This window comes from Apis cerana, linkage group LG16 (genome assembly GCF_029169275.1).
Source record: "Apis cerana isolate GH-2021 linkage group LG16, AcerK_1.0, whole genome shotgun sequence".
NCBI classification, from domain to species: domain Eukaryota; kingdom Metazoa; phylum Arthropoda; class Insecta; order Hymenoptera; family Apidae; genus Apis; species Apis cerana.
Genome location: NC_083867.1, coordinates 3151510 through 3171917, shown reverse-complemented (window position 1 = coordinate 3171917; position 20408 = coordinate 3151510). Strand labels below are relative to the sequence as shown.

Sequence of the window (20408 nt, the reverse complement as noted above, 5' to 3'; positions counted from 1 at the left end):
TATGAACGGTATACATCGACTGGGCTTAACGTTTAACGCGCTTCTTGCTTATCCCTCCTATCCATGCGTTCAAATCTCCCACGATATTCATTCGTATAATCGTACCCTTCTCTTTTACGCCATAAAACTCAATCATTTTTATTTTCTTCGAACGTCGATATCTCGTTGCTTGGAGAGAATAGTATAAACATATGGATTGGAATGATGCAAAAGATAAAAGTAGCAGTCGGAAAATGTATATACGTTTCGTAATTTCAATGTTACTTACGTCCAAGTATCGGGATTTTACGATACCGTGGAGCTATAGACCACCCAAGAAAGTGATTTTCACGAATTCAATATGCGGTAGCTTAAGAGCTGAATCGTGTAATTCTACGGTGCACTCATTCGTTGGATACTGTTTAATTGCCGACACGCTTTGAAACGCTGTAATTATTATTTTTTTTAGTAGATATATAATTAATTTTTGCTTCCTTTTTCGCGATTGTTGGAAAATATATACAGCATGTAACGTATTGGAGATTTAATTCGTGTTATTTTAAATTATAAAGTTTGAAAATTTATTTCGAAAAGATTAATTTAACTTTTAAATATTGAAATTTATTAATACTTAATATACTTATACTTAATGATATAGCATAAAATTTTTTATTATATTAATTTTAACATTTCCATTATTCCAAAGTCAAAAACAAAATAATAGATCCTAAAAAATATTTTATCAATTAATTCTTTAAAAAAAATTATTTACGACATATCCGTCGTTTCTTACAAACGTTATCGATCTGGAAACACGTGAAACGAAAGAGACATTCCATGATGCGCGGCATAGCGTACCCGTCTATGGAACTCCGCGGGACCTTCACCGTGAAGATCTTGAACCATGGTTGACGCACCGACCGGTACCAACATGGCGGCCGTGGCCGAGGAGCGGACAAGCGAACCCGACGATTGTGTAATGGCGGCCCGAACCAGCCTCTTGCAAGCCCATAGAGGAAAGGTGAACGTCCTGCGACGCACACCTCCCCCTCTTCATCACCTCCTTCTGCATCGCCTCCTCTTCGTACCTCCGCTTTTCGTGCCTCCGCTAATACTCCTTCCTTTTTCGTTCTACGATCCTCTTTGTCCGCTTCTTTCTCTCCGGCCTTTCTGCCCGAGAACCAGACGAATACCAGCCTAGTGCGCTAGCGAAGGCTACAACTCCGTTGCCGGGACAAACAAGCTTGTAGTACGTGGAACCTCGTTTCGGACGAATGTCATCGGCCTCGAGTCTTAGCTAAACACGAGACGTTTCCTCGTTCCTAATTCTCGCTTAGTTTCTGGCCATTCTCTTCCTGTGCCGCGGGACTTTTGCCTTCATACCCCGTATCTGGGCCCTTTTGCATAGTTAGAATAAAAATAGGCTGGAATGGTATGGCAAAAAGGTATATGAAAGGTGTATATATATATATATGAATTGGATCGTTGTTAATTGGACGATTGAATGGATATTTCGAAGAATAAATAATAAGAAATTAATTTAGTGATACTACAAACGCAAAATTGAATACAAAAATTATTTTTAATGAAAGTAAAGGATTATATATGTATTATGAACAAATAATTAGAATTAAATAGTTTATATTAGTATTATAGAGTATTATATAATAAATAGTTATAGAGGATAATTATATAAGTATAATTACGTTTCTATATGAACAAAAAGCGCAATTAATTTTGCTAGAAACATTTGTCTTATCTGATTTTTCCGTTAAAGATTAAAATAGCATTTTATTTTTATAATCAAGGAGTTTATACTAAATTATAATTTCTTATTTATCAGAGTATTTATTGAGGAATATTTATTTTAAGATTATCTTCCTTAATTAAAATATATTCATCATCTTTTTTATTTTCCTCAAAATACATTTCAATATTTGAAATTCCAAAATCCTAATTAAAATAAAACAACAAATTTTTTAAGTGTTAAATATTATATTTGAACAAAAAAAAGAACAATATAATTCTTTCTTAAAAACAAAAATAAATTAAATCGTAAGTTAGGTTAAACTCTTTTTGATCATTTAATCTCTTACTATAGTTATTAACATTTCAAAACTCATCCTTCTTATATTAATCCGTTTTAAAATAACGTTCCTGTATGCTTGGTGAAAAGGAATCGAAGAGTATGAGAAATCAAGCGGAATTGTGTAATTCGAATCACGGTGAACGAATCGAAAGGAATCTGGGTGGAAGAACGCGACAGAACCGCATTGGAGAACAGCGTACACCAAGATGGCGGCCAACTGCCTCGTGGCATGGAATCTGATATTACCTCACCGTAGCCCTGGCAGTGACAGTGGCCCTCTCTCCGTTGCCTCTTTCTCACTCGTTCCTCTCCTTTTGATTCATTGCGCTTGCCTTCTCTTTCTATCCATCCACTCCTCCTTTCCCTCCTCGTGATCACCTCGACCATCACGTCGCGACTAGGAAACTCTACGGCCGCTAATTATACGCGAACACCGAGTATTTTTCATTTCTCGCCCATGCTGTAACTCTTCCCGCCAATGTATATTTTATTTTTTTTCTTTTTAGAATTTGCAAATACTTTTCTGTGCCTATGTACAATAATATATTATTTGTGATAGTAAAATGCAGTATGCAGTATGAAATTCATTAAAAAAGTTTAATTATTTTATTATTATATAAATATTTATATATATGTAAGTTTTAAAATTATATATCAAATATATATAGAGTATATTTGGTATATTTGTGAAAGTTGATTCTTAGAAATTAAAAATTATAAAAGTTGATATACAAAAATATCGGGATTTGAGATTTATTTATTAAGCAATTTAAATTTCCATTAAATGAAATGAAATAGACAGGATTATGGGAATGTGATAAAAATATAACTATCTTGCTCTCTGTCTTGTTTTGTTTAATGCAAACTTAATTTATTAAGTTAAACTCAATTGTAAAAAGATTGATTGAAAACTGGACAAGGGATTTTTATATTTCATAGAAGAAAATATTGAATTATCATTAATTGGATATTTTTAACTAATTCAATCAGAGTTGAATTAAATATTAGTCAAATTGCATTAAACAACAAAAAATAATTGACCATCGATGTCTTGTGATACGAAAAGAATTCGAACGTGCAACATAAGAGTCGATGAATCACAAGTATGTCGCGCGTGAACTGCAATCTTGATGAAATATTTGCTTCATGCATATTTAAAAGCAATTTTTTTATTATAAAAATTGTGTCGTATACGATCAAGTGCATAACCGTTGTTATACCATGAAGAATTGTATTGCATAATTTCGATGAGTGTTTTTATTCATCATATTCGATCTTATCAAATATTAATCATTTTAAATCTTTTTAGAAATAAAAAAATTCATTTTATTGATTATTTCAATGATAGTAATTTTTTTTGTAATATTTTTATACAAAAGATAAAGTATTTGGAAAAGGAGTATGTTTATTATTTGTTTAACTAATAATAATAACTAATTAAAATATTATTAAATAATATTACATAAAATAATATTATATAATATTATAAGTAAACAGATAATATAATAATATAATGTTTTTGTAGTATAAAGACAAGAAATACAATGATGAATATAATATATAATATAACTATGAAACATTTGAAATTTTTTAATAAATAATAAAATAGATTTTAATTATTTATTCAGATATCTAAAACAAATAGAAACAGAAAAGAAAAGTTTATAAGAATTGGCATTTAGAATTATAAATACAATACTTAATATGTTTGAATCTATTGTAAATATGAAATTTACATATTATTATCATATATGTATTTCTCTGCATTTGATATATTTTGATATTAAAATTTATTTATTAATATTTGAATTCATTTATAATTTATCTTTCTCAAAACATGTCTCTTATTATTAGTAGAATTTTTGTTTTTTTTTTTTATTTTATTTTAATTTAGAAAAAATTCCCAAGTTCTTTAAAATTTACAATATTTATATTTATGCAACACATTTCATGTCAAATATCGTAAAATTATTAATTTTTTTATTTATAGGTATTCTAAAATCTAGAAAAATTTCTTATTATAATTATAATTTGAATAATTATAAAAATAAATAATTATAAATAACTTCTTAGAATACTTTTTAAAATAATTACAAATATAAATAAAAAAATACATTTTAATAAATTTTTTTTATTTTTTTATAAATATATAAATATATATTATAAAATTTAATTAAAAAGTTTAATTATAAAGTTATAAAACTGTATTTTATAGTATTTTATAATATTATTATAATATTATTTTATAATATTTTAAAAAATGAAAGAAACGATCAAATTTTTTAATCATGAAGACTTCGATTGTATTCATACTTCTTCTTCAATGACAAAACGACGGACTGATTTCCGTTCAAGTTTTATTTCCGGTTAGGAACCAAATAAAGGAACATCGATATTTAATATGACTACTATGATGCATCGCAATTATTAAAAGCCAATTCAAAATGTTATAAAATATTCAATTTCATAATACTTCGATTAAAAAAATAATATATTTAATGTTTTCTTATTTTTAAATCATTAACTATTAGTTTAATCAGAAAATTATACATGTATATAAAAACATATCCAATTTAAGCCAATTTTATTGAATTTATGAAAAATAATTCTTAAAAAAATAATGTTGATTGGCCTCTATTCGAACTTTTAAAATATTTCACGATAAAATATTTTAACTTTCGGAATAATTTTAGAATAATCTTTATTAATTATCTAATTATTCATATATATTTAATTATATACATATTTATTATAATTAATTATATGTATATGTATATAATTAATTATATACATATTATATACATATTCGATATGATCATTAAATATGTATTTGAATAATTTTGAAGTTCATATTTTTTGAAAAGACTACTTGCAATTTATTATTTTTGATTTTTGTCTTATTTTTAATTATAAAATCTCTCCGAATGATTCTCTATACATAACTATTTTGTATATTTTTTAGGTACTTACAAAGTTAATATAAAAAGAATTTTTTTTAGTTTTGATAACACAATTTGTTAAATCATATGAATATTTATTTAAATAATAGAGATAGAAATAGTAGAGATAAATTTTTTTTATTAACATAATAACAAATAAACCTAAATTTAATTATGAATTAAATTTTTTAAAATTATTTAAAAAAATATTTAAAAATTATTTTAAAATAATAATTTTGAATATCATTTGACAATATCATTTTAAAATATTAATAAATTCAAATAAATACCTTATATTTCAATAATGGTGAATAATTCGTTAATTAATCGTCATAGTAATCGTACGCGCGGTAATTTCAAAGCAATCCGGATATCTTCTAACCTAAGAGCCGGTCGTCTATGATCAAGCTCCGTAGACCGAATCTTATACACTTCGTCTCAGTTCCAGTTCAACGAACCGGAAACCAAGACTTTTATCTCCAGGAACAAGAAGGTTCTGCCTATCGTTTTCTTTTCTGAAAAACAATCGTACGATTGATCTAACAAAACAATCAAATCAACAACGATTCAGTTGAATAAAGTTTCTATATAATAGAATTCTATTGTGTATAATTTATGTAAAAGTTTTTTATAAATGATTTTAAAACAAAGATATAAAGATATAGATATCTCAAATATTATATATATGTATGAATTTATATGTATATATCTCAGATTATATGACTTGTTCCGTATTAGTATAAATAGAATTCTACTTACACGATACAAGGATAGTTGAGGTTATGTAGCAGGAAAAAATATCGATATATTCAACAAGGACTTTTAAAGGGAAGAAAACGGGATCGAAAGAACCTCATAGAAATTGCTCCTTCTCTGTTAGTATATACTCGTCTCGTTAAGATCATTCCACAATCCCGGTCTTTCCTCCGAGCATGATTCGTCTTGGCTCGATGAGGTTATCTCTTTCTGTTCTTTTTTCGCTCTTTCTCTCTTTCTCACTTCACTCGTTTTCTCGTTTTCGATCAAGCTCGGTGAACGCATACAGATCCCGCAGGCAGGAGCGGTGCACAGTGCGTTCCTGTTGGGGTCCGCTCCAGCTCACGGTGTCCGATAGGTGGGTGTGTAGGACATAGCGGACTTGCGCAGTCAAGGACACGTTCCGCTTGCTCACACAGTTGGGTTTCGCGTTCGCTGTCTAGTGATGGGACCAATACTCTCTCGCACGATATATTTATTTATTTAGGAATTGAAAATAGAAAAATGTAATTTTTATGCAAATAATCTTGTTCAAATTAATCAGAGTTAAATTTAAAATATTTGAAATTATATAATTTGAAACTATTTTATAATTTCATGCGAATGCTCCTTTCGATTTTTCCATATTATCAATATATTATCAATTCTTTAAATAACCAAAATCACTCAAATTTTTACATACTAAATGCTTAAACTATAATAAATACAATGAATCATTAAATCTTTGTTCCAATGCAAATATTATCTTTATCTCTAATTAAGTCGATTTTCTTAATAAAGCAATTCATGGAGATCTCAATAAACAGGATGTATCTTTTTTTTATATGCGCATAACTCATATTTAAATTACATTGAAGTAATTATATTACTAGTTTCACATGCAAAAATGCTTATACCTTGATATTCGTGTTGTCCCTCGAGTACGAATTTGTTGATTCGTGCTAAGATTATTACATTCTTCTCTATCTGATTGGCTGTTCGATACATGGAAATAGCCACTTACAAATCATCAAAATGTTCAGAAATTGCTAGTGCAATCATGACCGTTGCTAATCGTGCAAGATACGAAGTATCTCATTGTTCGAGTTCTCTACAATTTCATGAGAAATATACAAATAAAATTGTGTAGTACTAGTTGGAAATTATAAGCCAGATTTGAATTGATGGTTTCATTCGCTATCATGCTATCAACTTTAATATTCAAATTCATATTTTTATAGAGTTTGGCCAAAGCTTACATTAAAATTATTTAGTCATGTTTATATTCTTATAATAGTGTTTATTTTGCTGTGATTTTTGTTAAGTTATTGCTATGTGAATGATATTCTATTGAAGAATTTTTGATGAATAAGATTTGATTTAAATTCTGTGATGTTGAACTGTGTTAATCTTTATTAATTATTATTATAGAATTTCTAACCTAAAATGTTTCAAACTTATCATATTTCTGCATATATTTATATTGAAGAAATAATAATATATAATATATAAATATTAATATATAAATATTATGTAATAAATAAGATTTATTTTAATTTTTTGATATTAATTTTATTAATCCTTAATTGTATTGTAGAATATTGTATATAGAATATTGTTTGTGCATATCTAAAATGTTTCAAATATTTCATAATTTTGTTTTTGTTTATTTTATATTAAAAAATATTTAACATATTAATAATATATATATATAAAAATATATATATAATATATATAACAATAGTAAATAGTTAATAATATAATAAATATTTCAATTGAGATATTCGAAAAATTTTAAATATTTCATATTTTTGCTTTTATTTGCTTTGCATATAAAATTTAATTAATAATATAATAAATTAAATATAATAATATTTATGTAATAAAGTATAGAAATGTGATTCATGAATAATACAATCAATGTAATAATTGAAATGATAATTAAAAAAAACTTTGGAATGAAACAAATTAATTTAAATAATTGTAATTTGGATTGTCTTTTGTATATAATTTGGATTGTATTCGAATTTTGAAAATTCACTTTATTTAATAATGTAATTCTTAAATAAAGAACAAGTTATAATATAAAATGATAATCAATATTCTTCGGAATAATGTTTCGCAAAATCTTAATTTGGATTTTTTTTTATTTTTAATCTAAAATATAATCACATATATATTTTTATTATTAATTTTTATAATCTTTACGATTTTAGTGTTTTATGAATTGTTTTTATAATCGAATGTTTAATATAAAAGATTAAAAATACTGTAAATCAAAATATATTATTATTTCAAGCAAATAATTCATCTAAAAATTATAATCTAATTTAAATTCTAACCTAAAATTTAAAATATATTTGTTTATAAAAATTTAAGATTTGTTTATAAAGATTTTTTATCTATAAACATTATTCTAAATGAATGTAATATTTGCAACTGAATATTTTATTGCGTTTCAAGTACGAAAACAGTCTTATGGTATACTTCAGTACTGCTTGTATCACAAAGTCGCCGCCAAAGATGGCAGTCGTATTCAAGGACACATCCTTTATCCTGTTAACGAGCAATTCTCGTTGCAAGATTCTCACCAGATTCTTGAAACAGGCTCAATCTTTCTGAATTATTAAATGAATCGATAAAATAATTCACAAAAAAAATAATTCTAATCAATTTGTTCAATATTATTAATATATGTTTTTTCAATATTTGTAATAAAAAATAAAAATACGACTCTATAACTTGAAAATTTTTATAATCGTTATAAAATCGTTCAATTTATTATGAATATCGTTCAAATTATTTAAATTCTTGTTATTATTTGAATCCAAATTGCTTGTTCGATCATGATTTTGATAATATTAATATCAAGAAAAATAAGAAAAAAATAAGAACCAAAAAAAACAAATATTATTGAGAACCAAGTCTCGATAATTATGATGTCTCGCGAGAACTCGCGCGAAAATAATCCGTCAAAGAAATAACAGAAGAAACAGGTAGAGATTATACATAAAGAGTAGACGAGAAAGATGGATAGGATAAACGGAGAAGAAAGAAATGATAGAGGAAAGGCAGAAGAGAAGAACGAAGGAGATAGAGGAAGTGAAGTGAATTAGCGAAGGTGTACGACCGAAAAGGAGGCCACGATCGTTCGAGTAAACAAGTGCCTTGGCCGCCGCACGACCAGTTCCACCTTTCTCATCTTGTTCCGACGTTCTGTCGCCATGGCCTTTAACGTACATAGAACCTTGCTCCGTCCAAAAGTATCCGCGTCATAAACCTAACGCGCCATTTTTAAATCTTTATTTTTGCATATATTATTCGTTCTTTCATTTAGAAGAAAATATTTAATTCTTTATATAAGAATTTGGATTTTTGATGACTAAGGAGAAATTCTATTATTAAATTTTTTTAAAACGAAAATTTTTATTAGTTTTAATTGTTGCTAATTTAAAAAAGTTAAAAAATATTAGATTAATATTAATATTGATTAATATTTATTTGAAAATAATGTAAGTCTATTTTTTGAAAATATTGAAAAAAGGAAAAATTTGCATATAAGACGTATTTTAATATAAATTTTTATGAAGTAGTTGTATCTATTAAATTTTTTTTTATTTTAATATATAAATAATTCACAAATCTTAAAATATTCGTTTCTTCATTATATGAAAATATACGACCATGTAAATATTTGAGTAAGAGAATCTTTGAGCATGTTCGAAGACTTGAAGACTCAAAGGAAGTTATCCGGAACATGGAGCAAAGAGAACTATCATTAAATAAATGAAACATTATGTATTGCGGATTTATAGTGAATGGATAAAATGTAGAATGTTTCAAGAGTGTACATTGATAGATACTTCAAAAATTGACGTTACAATGCATTCCAATAAGTGAGTATAACTTTAAAATAAAATTTAATGAATATAACTATTTCATAATGATCATTTTTTGCTTAAATACGATCACAAAACTAAATATTATTTTGATGTACAATCATACTCTGATTAAGCCATTAAGTATTTTTTTTTATAATCAAATTATATTATATAAAATATATTTTTGATCACGTATATATTTGATTATATATTTTATACGCATTTATACATATATACATTCACATTCATTCCGACATTTATATCTGTTGCTATTTTAAAATCAATTAGAATATAAATATATAAGATATAATTGTTTATTTATAGATATTAATTATTATATTAATTATACAAAAAATATATTTTTATATTAATTATATAAAAAAAATTTAAAGATGAAAAACAGAAAATCAATAAAATTATATCAATTAAGTTTTTCTTCTTAACGATCTTCAATACTGATCTTTCACGTTCGATATCGATACGTAACTTAGATAAAAAAAAACGGCACACAGACCTATATGAAACACGTGGATCGATTCATGAGAGTTATAATTCGTATTTCCAGTTCTCTCGATCACTTGTGTTAAACGTGATCTATAACGCTTTTTCTTCTTTCTCTCGCTTTGTTACTCTCTGTCTCTCCTATTCAAGATCAAGGCTTCGCGGTATTAGCATGATTGCTGCATAAGAAAACAATCTAGGTTAACACGGCGAGTGCATAGCATCGGTCGCGTGAAAATGTTAATGTCATGTGTATAGGGTGAGTCATTAATAATCGTTTTGATGGTATAGAATGTTCTATTTAACTTGTCTATTTCTGAGAAAACAATGAAATGAAAAGAGAAAAATTACCCGATTTTCTTTATTTTCTTTGTTTCTTTTGTTTCTTTCATATACAACAAAAAATTTCAAAAATTAAGTCGCTAAAGATTTAAAAAGAAACATAATTATTAAGTAATTGATACATATATAAATGGCATGCAATGTATTGATAAATAAAAAAATAAATAACTTAAAGATAAAAAGAAAAAGGATAATTAGACCGGAATATCAATGATTTTATGAAAAATTTAAATAAAATAGATTTTTATTTTAATTTCATATTTGTAATTATATTTATAAAAATTTTAAAAATGTATAAATATTGTATAAATATTTATAATTTAAAAATAAGTTCAATTTTTTTCTAAATATAAATAAAACATGAAAGAAATATAATTGTACAAAGTAGTCATTACTTTTAGTTATACGATTATATAGCAATTTATCAAATTATTCATATCATTGAAAGTATAAAACAAAAAGAATTTGCGAATTAAAAGTCTACAATTTTTACTTTTTACATTATATTCAATTAATTTGTATTTTTTTTATTTCTTATTTAAATATACATAAATTTTTTATTGTTTTTTTTATAAAAAATATCTATGAAGAAAAAATGAATATTTAATATTTTCAAAATGGAATTAACAATATTCGTTTCTTTTTTATTTTTTCTCTAATTCTTTTTTCTTAGTATATTTTTCTGAAACATGGGAAACCATTCTGAAAAAATGGAAAAAAAACAAATTTAGTTAGTAAATCTAGGTGGCTCGATCCAAACCATGCATGTGAGTGATACATTTGCTCCTCATGCCACACCTCGAAATGCATTTCGCATTCCGTACCGCGTCGCAATAGCGAACACAAACCACGCATTCCTCGAGGACCTGCACCGGCTTTCGCTGCAAGGTGAAACACTTCCGTCTGCTAGCGATGCTAACATTGACCTTCCTTTCGGGAACACGTTACTTGCCTCTAACAAATTTAAGTCAGTAATATAGAATTTTTAAAGAAATACATTGTTATTATAAAAAATATATTGTTAATTCAATCATAATCAACAGAACAATTATATATATTACAATTGTTGAATTAATTATGATTTTTGGCTATACGATTAAAATTATTTCTTTTCATTAATGATTATTAATTATTGGTTATTAATAGTAAATAGTTATGATTAATAGCATAATCTTACATTAATCATAATTATTCATAATTATTCATAATTATTCAAATATTAATAAAATTATATCTTACCTAATTCTATTTTCTATTGATTGATAAGATTTTAATAGAAAACAATTATTGCAATAATATAACAATAAATATATAATAATAAAACAATTAATAAAATAAAAATAAATTAATAAAATTATATATTTTATAATAATTTTTTTGATATTTTAATGCAAAAGATAGCATCAAAAAAAATATAGACTTATCAATTCAATAATTATTGTATATTATGTAGAAATATCTATATATTTTTGCAATTAAATATTTTTTTCAATTTTTAAGTCAATTCAAAGCAATAATTTTATCACTAAAATTGTTTCAAATAGATCTGTCTTTCTCTTGCTGTAAAATTATTTATTATTTTTATTATCGAATAAGAAATTGAAGATAGAAAAACACATTTACATTTAATGAAAAATATAGTCTTATTTGGACAAACCTTGCACAGGTCTCCAACCTTTTACTTGCCTTGTGCAGTGAGTCATTTTCTGCTTGCATTACTTTCTTCGTTTCAAACGATCAAAATTCTGATGCAAAATTACACAAACTGAAGGTTCTCACTTGTATATCGGGACAACGGTGATCTTGATCGTGAGCCTGCAATTGGACGCTTACTCATGTATATCATTCTACAAAGTGATCGAAAAATTTTTAATGATTGTTAACGATTATTATTTATTATTAAGAATTTTCATTAATTCTATTTAAGATAAAATTAGAAACATCATTTTTTTGTATATTTTTATAAGTTTATAAATTTGTATATTTTTATCATTTTTATACGAAATATATAGATTAAGTTAGGTTAAGTTCAATCACATAATTCTTGCACAATTGTTTATAACTTTAAAAATATTAATTTTTCAATCTATGTTATATCAAAATGTTTTTCTTTATTTAGTGTGCAATCATCTATCTTTATGTTTTATTAATTCTTTTTTTTTCCATCATCCTGTATATAAGCGCGTGTAACTGTAGTGTCACACACGGAGAAAACGGTCAAGGCCATCGTATGTGTAGATGCTCCGCGGACAGAGTGCTAGAAAGCAGCAAAAGGAGTAGCAGTAGTATGACCAGTATGTTTTCCAATCTCCTTAGCCAAAGTCGACCTTCGCGAATTGGCTTACATTAACATTATATTGGATTAACATAGCTTACGAAGAAACATTTTTGCTATAAAGCATTCATTCTCCATTGGGAATGGCCTGAGTAAAAAGGTATGCATTTATATTACAACAATTGGATCATGTCCAATTACGGTAAATTCACACATTTCTCGGACAAATTCATTTCATTCGTAATTGTAATTGTTTTTATTCATGGTTCTTCGTTTAATATTGAAAATCTATTGAAAATTGTTATCATATATCATATCGATAATCAATATCAATAATAGAATATTGTTTTTCTAATAGAATATTATTTAAATTTAATAATATGAATTTAAGTTCATAATATTATCTTAATAATGATCTTCATGATTATTTTTCATAAATCCTTATCATCTTCCTTTTGATATGCAAATAAGTATATTTTTATTTCTATATTTCATTTTAATAATTTTTTTTATTTTTTTGATTAAAAATTTCAAGACAATTCTGGATTCCCATTTTTTGTATTTTTATTACATATCGATTCATATTTTATAATTTTAATACTCAAAAATATAAAAATATATATAGCAATTTTAATTCTTATATAACCTAATAATAAATAATATAATTAAGAGCATTATAAAAATTTCATACCTCATTAAAAATAAAAATTTCTGTGCATTTATATTCTGTTAGCATTTAGAAAAGCTTCATTTATTATTGCTACCATTGGATATCTTGCAAAAAAATTGCACAATCATATTTTATTAGGATCAAATGATCATCCAAGTTGAAAAGGTTCATGCCATTGAAGAAGAATTATATTTTACCTTCGAACAATTGTAAACGTAGGTTAAAGGTAAAAAGAAATATTTAAATTCTGAAAAGGTTCCTGTATATCAAATTTCACTCTGTTTAACTTGTTCTATTGGCTGAAGCTGATTACTATACGCTTGAAAATTTTACGACAGAATTTCTGTAATTTAGTTTTATTTGAAGTCATATTATGAGTAATATTCCAATAATACGGTATAATATATATTCTTGAATATGATTCAAGAATAGGATTATGTTTTGAACGTGTTTTTCATCCTGGAAAAATTACAAAATAAAACAATAATTTTTATTTTGATTTTCACTTTGAAAATTTTATATGAATTTAAAAAAATTATTAAATAAATTAAATTTTTATAGGCTTCAAAAAATAGAAAATAGAAAAATAATTAGTTTTATTACTTTTACTTATATGTATATTAATATAAAGAAAAAAAATTATAGAATATCATTTTGACAAATATTTAAGAATTGTAGGAATAATAATTTTATTTTTCTCTTTTCCTCTTTTATAGGATCCTTGTTCCCTAAAATCATAATTCATAGAAAGTAATTTGTCAACTTTTAAAAATTTTGTAGAATCAATAATATTGTCAATATCGATAAATATTAAGTTAGATTATTTTTAACATTAAATATCATATTTCACTCAATTTTTTATTTTTCATTTAGTTAAGTACATTCAATATGATTCCTTAATTACTTTTTCTTTGTTTCGCATTCAGTTTTAAATATTATTGAAAATTTTTTCTTAATATTAAGCATATAAAAATACAAAATACAAAATCTAATAGATTTTAGAAAAAAATAGTTGAAAATTGGAACAATTCATCGTTCTATCAAGAATTCCGCGAGTAGCGATCGAGGACATAAATGCGACGATGCGTGGCCCGAGTGCGAAGAATTGCAAACGTGGATTATAGAAATTCTTGCGAATCACACACGAGAAAAAAAATTCTTAACGTGGTATATTAATTGTAAAGAAGAAAAGTAAAAAAGCGAACGGCAAGAAAAGATAAAATTGATCCATAATTACTAATCTAATCTTGTTGTATTAAATTTTGTATACTTTGTATAACTTTTAACTAATTATTTTTTATTCTACAATTTATTATACGAAAAATAAAGAAATACTTACATTTATTAAGTTTTTAAAAATTACTGGGATATTTAATATCATTAGTCAATTGCAAATTTTTAATATCATGCGATATTCATCCTCAACAGCAATTAGAGGTTAACTAAAATTGGTTATATTGAATTTACTTTCGTGAACATTTATTGCATCACAACATTTGAAAATCGCTTTTCTAATTATAAATTCCAAAGTCGATTAATAAAATGAAATGAAATAATTCTTACCAATAGCTTTTTTCTAAACGGAACAGAATGAAATGAGATGATAAGAACGAATAGAAGGAAAAGAGAATCAAAGAAAGAGAGGTCGGAAGAACGGGAAAATAGGTAGAGAGAGAAAGAGATCGCGAGGCGTCGGAGCGGCTGTCCTTGGATACTCGCGGATCGGTGGCCACCGGCAGTCAATGACCTAACAACGCTCTTGTATCCACGTCGCTTCGCTTGGTTCGTTTGATTCGTTCGGTTCGTTTCGCCTTGTCTCGGCTAAACTCGGTTGGCCCTGCGACGCATGCTCACCTTCGGCTGCCTTCGGTGACTCAAGTTTTCTGCCGACTCTCGAAGGGCTCATTATTATTATTAATGACAATAATTATAATCATTTGCAATGATGGGATTTGAAACACTTTTAAATGTGACGAAAAATTCAGATCATTTCGAGTATAATTGGAAATCTAGAATTTTTGAAAGTTATTATGAGATGTTTTGCAAAATTAATTTTTAGACTTTGAATTATATTCGAAATAATTCGAATCTTCATAATCTTGGAAAATTCAAATCATTTTATCCATTACTCATTGTTTGATTATCGATTTCACTTTTAAATATAGTTTAATGATTAATATTTTGGATTCATTTTTTTTAAATTTTAAGCAAACTTTTATTTTTTTGATAATCTTTTATAGAAAGTTTTAACTTAATGTCTCACGAATACATTAACATTCTGTATATATTACAAGATAAAAAAGATTAAATACTGAACAAAAATAAATCTATACTTAGCTATAATTTAAATTCGAATATTATTCGAGAATATAATTTGAGTTACAATGAAAGTTCAAATCTGTAAATTTTAAATACAATATAATATCTTTCAATTTGATCGCTATAATAAAATTATGACTTTTTGGGTTATGTTATTTGTGATTGTAAATTACATGTTGCGACAAAGAGGTTATTTTCTTAGAAAGATATATGTACTTACATTGTTGAATAAAAATACTAGCACACTCCAATTTTTCTTTAGAAATCTATAAAATAGAATTTTTTTCAATATTTTGCAACATAACTTATATTATTATAATTTTTTCTGCTATATATAAAAAAATTTATATTTATTTATTATTTATTTATATATATTTACTTATAAGAAAGAAATTTTACTATACTTTAAAAAGCTTAGATGTCGCATTATAAGACGCTATTTCTTTAACAAACAATTTTTTTCTTTAATATGAAATCATTTTGAAAAAAAGCCTATTCTGACCATATATATATATATATATATATATATATATATATATATAAAATACATATATGTTATTTTCCATCGAAAAACATGTTCGTGTCAGCTAAACGGACTGCAAACTAACTTTCTACATGATTTTAGAATTTTTTCATTTTATTTTAGAAGAAAATATATACTATTTTGCACAAAATATGATTTATTAAATAACTTAAGAATATAACTTAATAATAAATTAATAATATTATTAAATTAAACATTGTTAATAATGTATAATCAGTTACGAGTTTTTGTTTATAGAAAATTTATAACCTAACCTAAAAATTCAAACTTTAAGAAGTCTAGAAGTTCAGAAGAATAGCAGCTTTTTCCATCTACATATAATCTTTTAATATATAATGTATAATATACTTAAGCTTTTATTATATAATATATAACAATTTATGCATCATATAATATACAAAATATACTACAAAATTCGAATATTTTTACCTTGAGTATCAAAAGCATTAACTCGAGAATTTCTGCGACTAATTCTGAATGGAGAATGAGAAATGTCAACAGAGGCATATTTCTGAGTGTGTACCTTATAATTTGCAAAAGCAACATGTGCTTTTACATATGTATATATCATGAAGAATGGGCGAAACGTGAACGCGAATGCGTTTCCACAATACATTCGGGTCATGGGAAGAAGACCAATGCGGGGTTATGGGGATTTCGTAGCCGTCGTTCATTCGTGTCTCACGCATTTCCGTTTTCGTGTTTTTCGTACCTGCCATGCTTTTTTGCCGTTCATTACGAAGCTTGCTCAAACCACATGGAATATCGTGACAAATGTCATTTTTTGATCCAGGAAATCCATTCAAGACATAAGAAAATTGAACGGTATCTGTTTCAAGTAAAAATTTCTTTTAGCTATGGAAATTCTGTATATAAGATGATAAAGAAAAAAAATTCATAATTTTGAAGAAAGATAGTAATTTTGTGTAATTAATATTAAAATATTATAATTGTAATATATTATAATATTAAAACAAATATAATATAAATATAATATAAATATAATATTTGATTAAAAATAATTTAAAGAAAAAAAAATTTAGAGATTTTTTTATAAATCACAAATTAATCGTGAAATCAATCCGATTATTTTTCTTGTTTTGAATTAATATTAGATCTTCACAATAAATCGATTCCATTTTTCAAAATCCTTTCGCCATATGCGTTGTTCTTTTGCAGAGAGGAAAATCTAGGTCGTTGTAACAACACTATTCATGTTAGAAATTGGCGGAAAGGGGTTTCGTTCGAGATATTTTCTAAGGCCGAGAAAAAGGATCGTGAATATTGAATGGGTTCGTTTTCTATGAGCCGTTCAACCGAGTTTTCAATAGTGGCGTATATAAGAACCAGATCAGTTTCGTGAGAAAGAAAAATTATTACTAACAGGAAAACAAATCTTTTCATTTTTTAATCCTCGAATCTCATAAACGAAACATCGAAAGATATCTTTTTTGATTTAATTTATTTATAAGAAGAGTATATATATCATTTAAAAAGTCATCATTTTAGAAAAAATTAACTTCCAAAATAAATAATTAAACATATATATATATTAAAATGATAATTTTAAAATAATCTTAAAATGATTTAAAATGATATATATAATTTTTTTCTTTTTTTCGAAAATCGACAATAAATAATTGCATTTAAAAAAATTCTTTTTTTTATTAAATTTGCATATTTGCATATTGGATAGATCTATAATAATAGTTATCCATTATGCTGGAAAACTAAAATATAATCAGGATTATAACACGTAGATTAAGAAGGTTAACCAAACTCCGAAACAGCTCACTGAGAAAATTTCTAACAATGAGTTAGTAAATAATTTACAACCGTCAGTTATGAGAAGCCTATTTAGTAAACTGTCAGTCCAATACAAGTCAAACTTACTGAAAAGCTTTACCTTAAAATTTTAAATCCTGATTTATTTTCTCAATAAGTATTAATTCTCAGTTCAAACGGACTAATCCTCAATATGTTATATATTACTTTATAAGCCAAATATTTATATAACTTTTGAAATACTGATGATATTATAATTAATAACTTTTTTCAACTTTATATTGTATTTATAAATAAATGTTTATTTAAGTGATTCTTACATAATATTTATAGTAATAAATATATAAAGTATTTTATTCCAATTTGAAGTGTAAAAATTTCTTGTTTATAATTTCATTTTTGTGAAAAAAAAATTAATATATATTTTACTAGTTTTCTGTATAATATATCAATTTAAAGTAAATTTAACTTTTAAGAATGGAAAAGAAACTATGATGAAAAAAATTAAAAAGTTTAAATTATTATAATATAATATAAAGTGTTATTATTACAATAAATATAAAATTGGATTTTTTGTTTAGAAAATATAGAAGAAGAAAAGGTCCATCCATCTCATATACCTATTGTGCAATTAATTTACAATGTATAGATTGATAGTGTGATAGTTTGATCATGATTATAACTTTTTCATTTTTGAGAAAAATATTTTATTGTTTATTATTGATATAATTTCACTCAATATATTATAATCAAAATCACTTACATTTTCTTCATTAACATGATTTGATCTCAAAAAAGAAATGATTCATCTCTTCCTTTTAAATTATCCTAACCTAATATCACTTGATGTAACTTCATTTTATGAACAATTTTATTTTTCGTTAGAGAAGGTTTAACGACAGGTTTTTCAACAAGATGATGCGGAGAATGCTTATCCTGCAGTCACGTCGAAAAGTTGCACGATAATTCAGTAAAATTACGTCACATGCCAGTATCTTCCAAGAATTTATAACGGAACTCAGTTTCGTCATTCAGGATTCAGTGGTCGCTAACGTATATACGTGTATATCGTATTTATTTTTAGAAACAGCTACAATCATCTCGAGTTTAAACATTGGCAAGGCACAGGTTCCTCTTCACGCTTCTCCGCTTGATCGAATAATTCCCTGTTTCGCGAAAAGAGTAGAGGCAATTAAACTTTCATGCGAGAAGCGTAAATTAAGTTGACTCATGAAACGACAGAGTACGTAAGTGTTGGTACTTCTTCTTTTTAGCGTTCGTAAAATCATTTTTGAAGAGATAATTGCCTACCAAAGTAAAAGAACGAATATTTTAAAAATTAACGAAAGATAATTGCGAATAAATATAAAAATGAGGAATTTATTATTAATAAAATATTGTAAAAGAAATGAGTCAAAGAAAATAAATTATTAATTTTTATATTAAATTATTCATTTCATTCTAAAATGCAAACATTATTAGATACATTTTTGAATACATTTCCATTCGGATAATCGGTCATTTGAATAAAATCAAACTTTGAATAATTGATATTCTTCTATAAAATAAAATCAAGGATTCGTTCATCTTACCAATTCGATATACTTTTTCTTCAACCGTTCATAAAACATTCGTCGAATCTATGTAAATTTTATGGCGCCTATTCTAGTCGGATACGAGATCAATCACGGTTTCCACGGTTTCAATCAACATCAGGAAGCTTTCCCACAAGGTGTGCTCAGGTAGGATATGGAACAGAAATATCAAATATACGGTAAGGTGCTACTGAAGAACGCAGGATACACAAGGATAACTCGAACCACCTGTCCCTCTCTCCCACGCTTCTATAAAATCCTATGGATGGATGGATGGATGGATGCTCTCTAATACGAGATCTCGAGCAGAGCGAAAAGAGATCTGGCCTGCTATCCCACCTGCGCTTTCTTTTCCATTACTTTAGGACAAAGGACGGAGGAAGGAAATCGCTTCTTCCTTGCCTCTTCCTCTCTTCGAATGGAATCGATTGAATTTCGATTGGAAAATTTTTTGTGAGAATTTTTCCTTGGTCTAAAAAAAAACGTCTCTTTTCTTTCTAAAATTTAATTTCTGTCGATTATTTTTTTATTTTAGTTTGTTAAATATATCATCATATCTTTTAATATATATTTTCATATGAAGATTTTTCCATTAGGAATATTATAAATATTATTAATATTATAAATATTCATTACAAATATTATAAATATTATTCAACATTCAATTATTTTTGAATGGTTTTACGGATTCATTAATAAATTAATCGTTTCATAGAATATTTTTTTATTGAATGTAGAATTATATTTTATAGAA

General features: G+C 25.7%; 2 long non-coding RNA genes across 2 annotated transcripts; both read right to left on the bottom strand.

Annotated features, from left to right (window-relative positions):
* Positions 1–511: 511 nt before the first annotated feature.
* On the bottom strand, positions 512–6230 carry LOC114577866 (uncharacterized). The gene is made up of 4 exons (XR_003698263.2): positions 5767–6230; positions 5298–5522; positions 2315–2536; positions 512–1403 (listed from the first exon to the last, which is right to left on the bottom strand). It is a non-coding gene; the product is annotated as an uncharacterized LOC114577866 (long non-coding RNA).
* A 4620-nt stretch (positions 6231–10850) lies between these two features.
* LOC133667484 (uncharacterized) lies at positions 10851–20210 on the bottom strand. Its single transcript, XR_009833041.1, has 5 exons — positions 19652–20210; positions 18823–19366; positions 14975–15996; positions 14751–14853; positions 10851–13870 (listed from the first exon to the last, which is right to left on the bottom strand). It is a non-coding gene; the product is annotated as an uncharacterized LOC133667484 (long non-coding RNA).
* Positions 20211–20408: the final 198 nt, after the last annotated feature.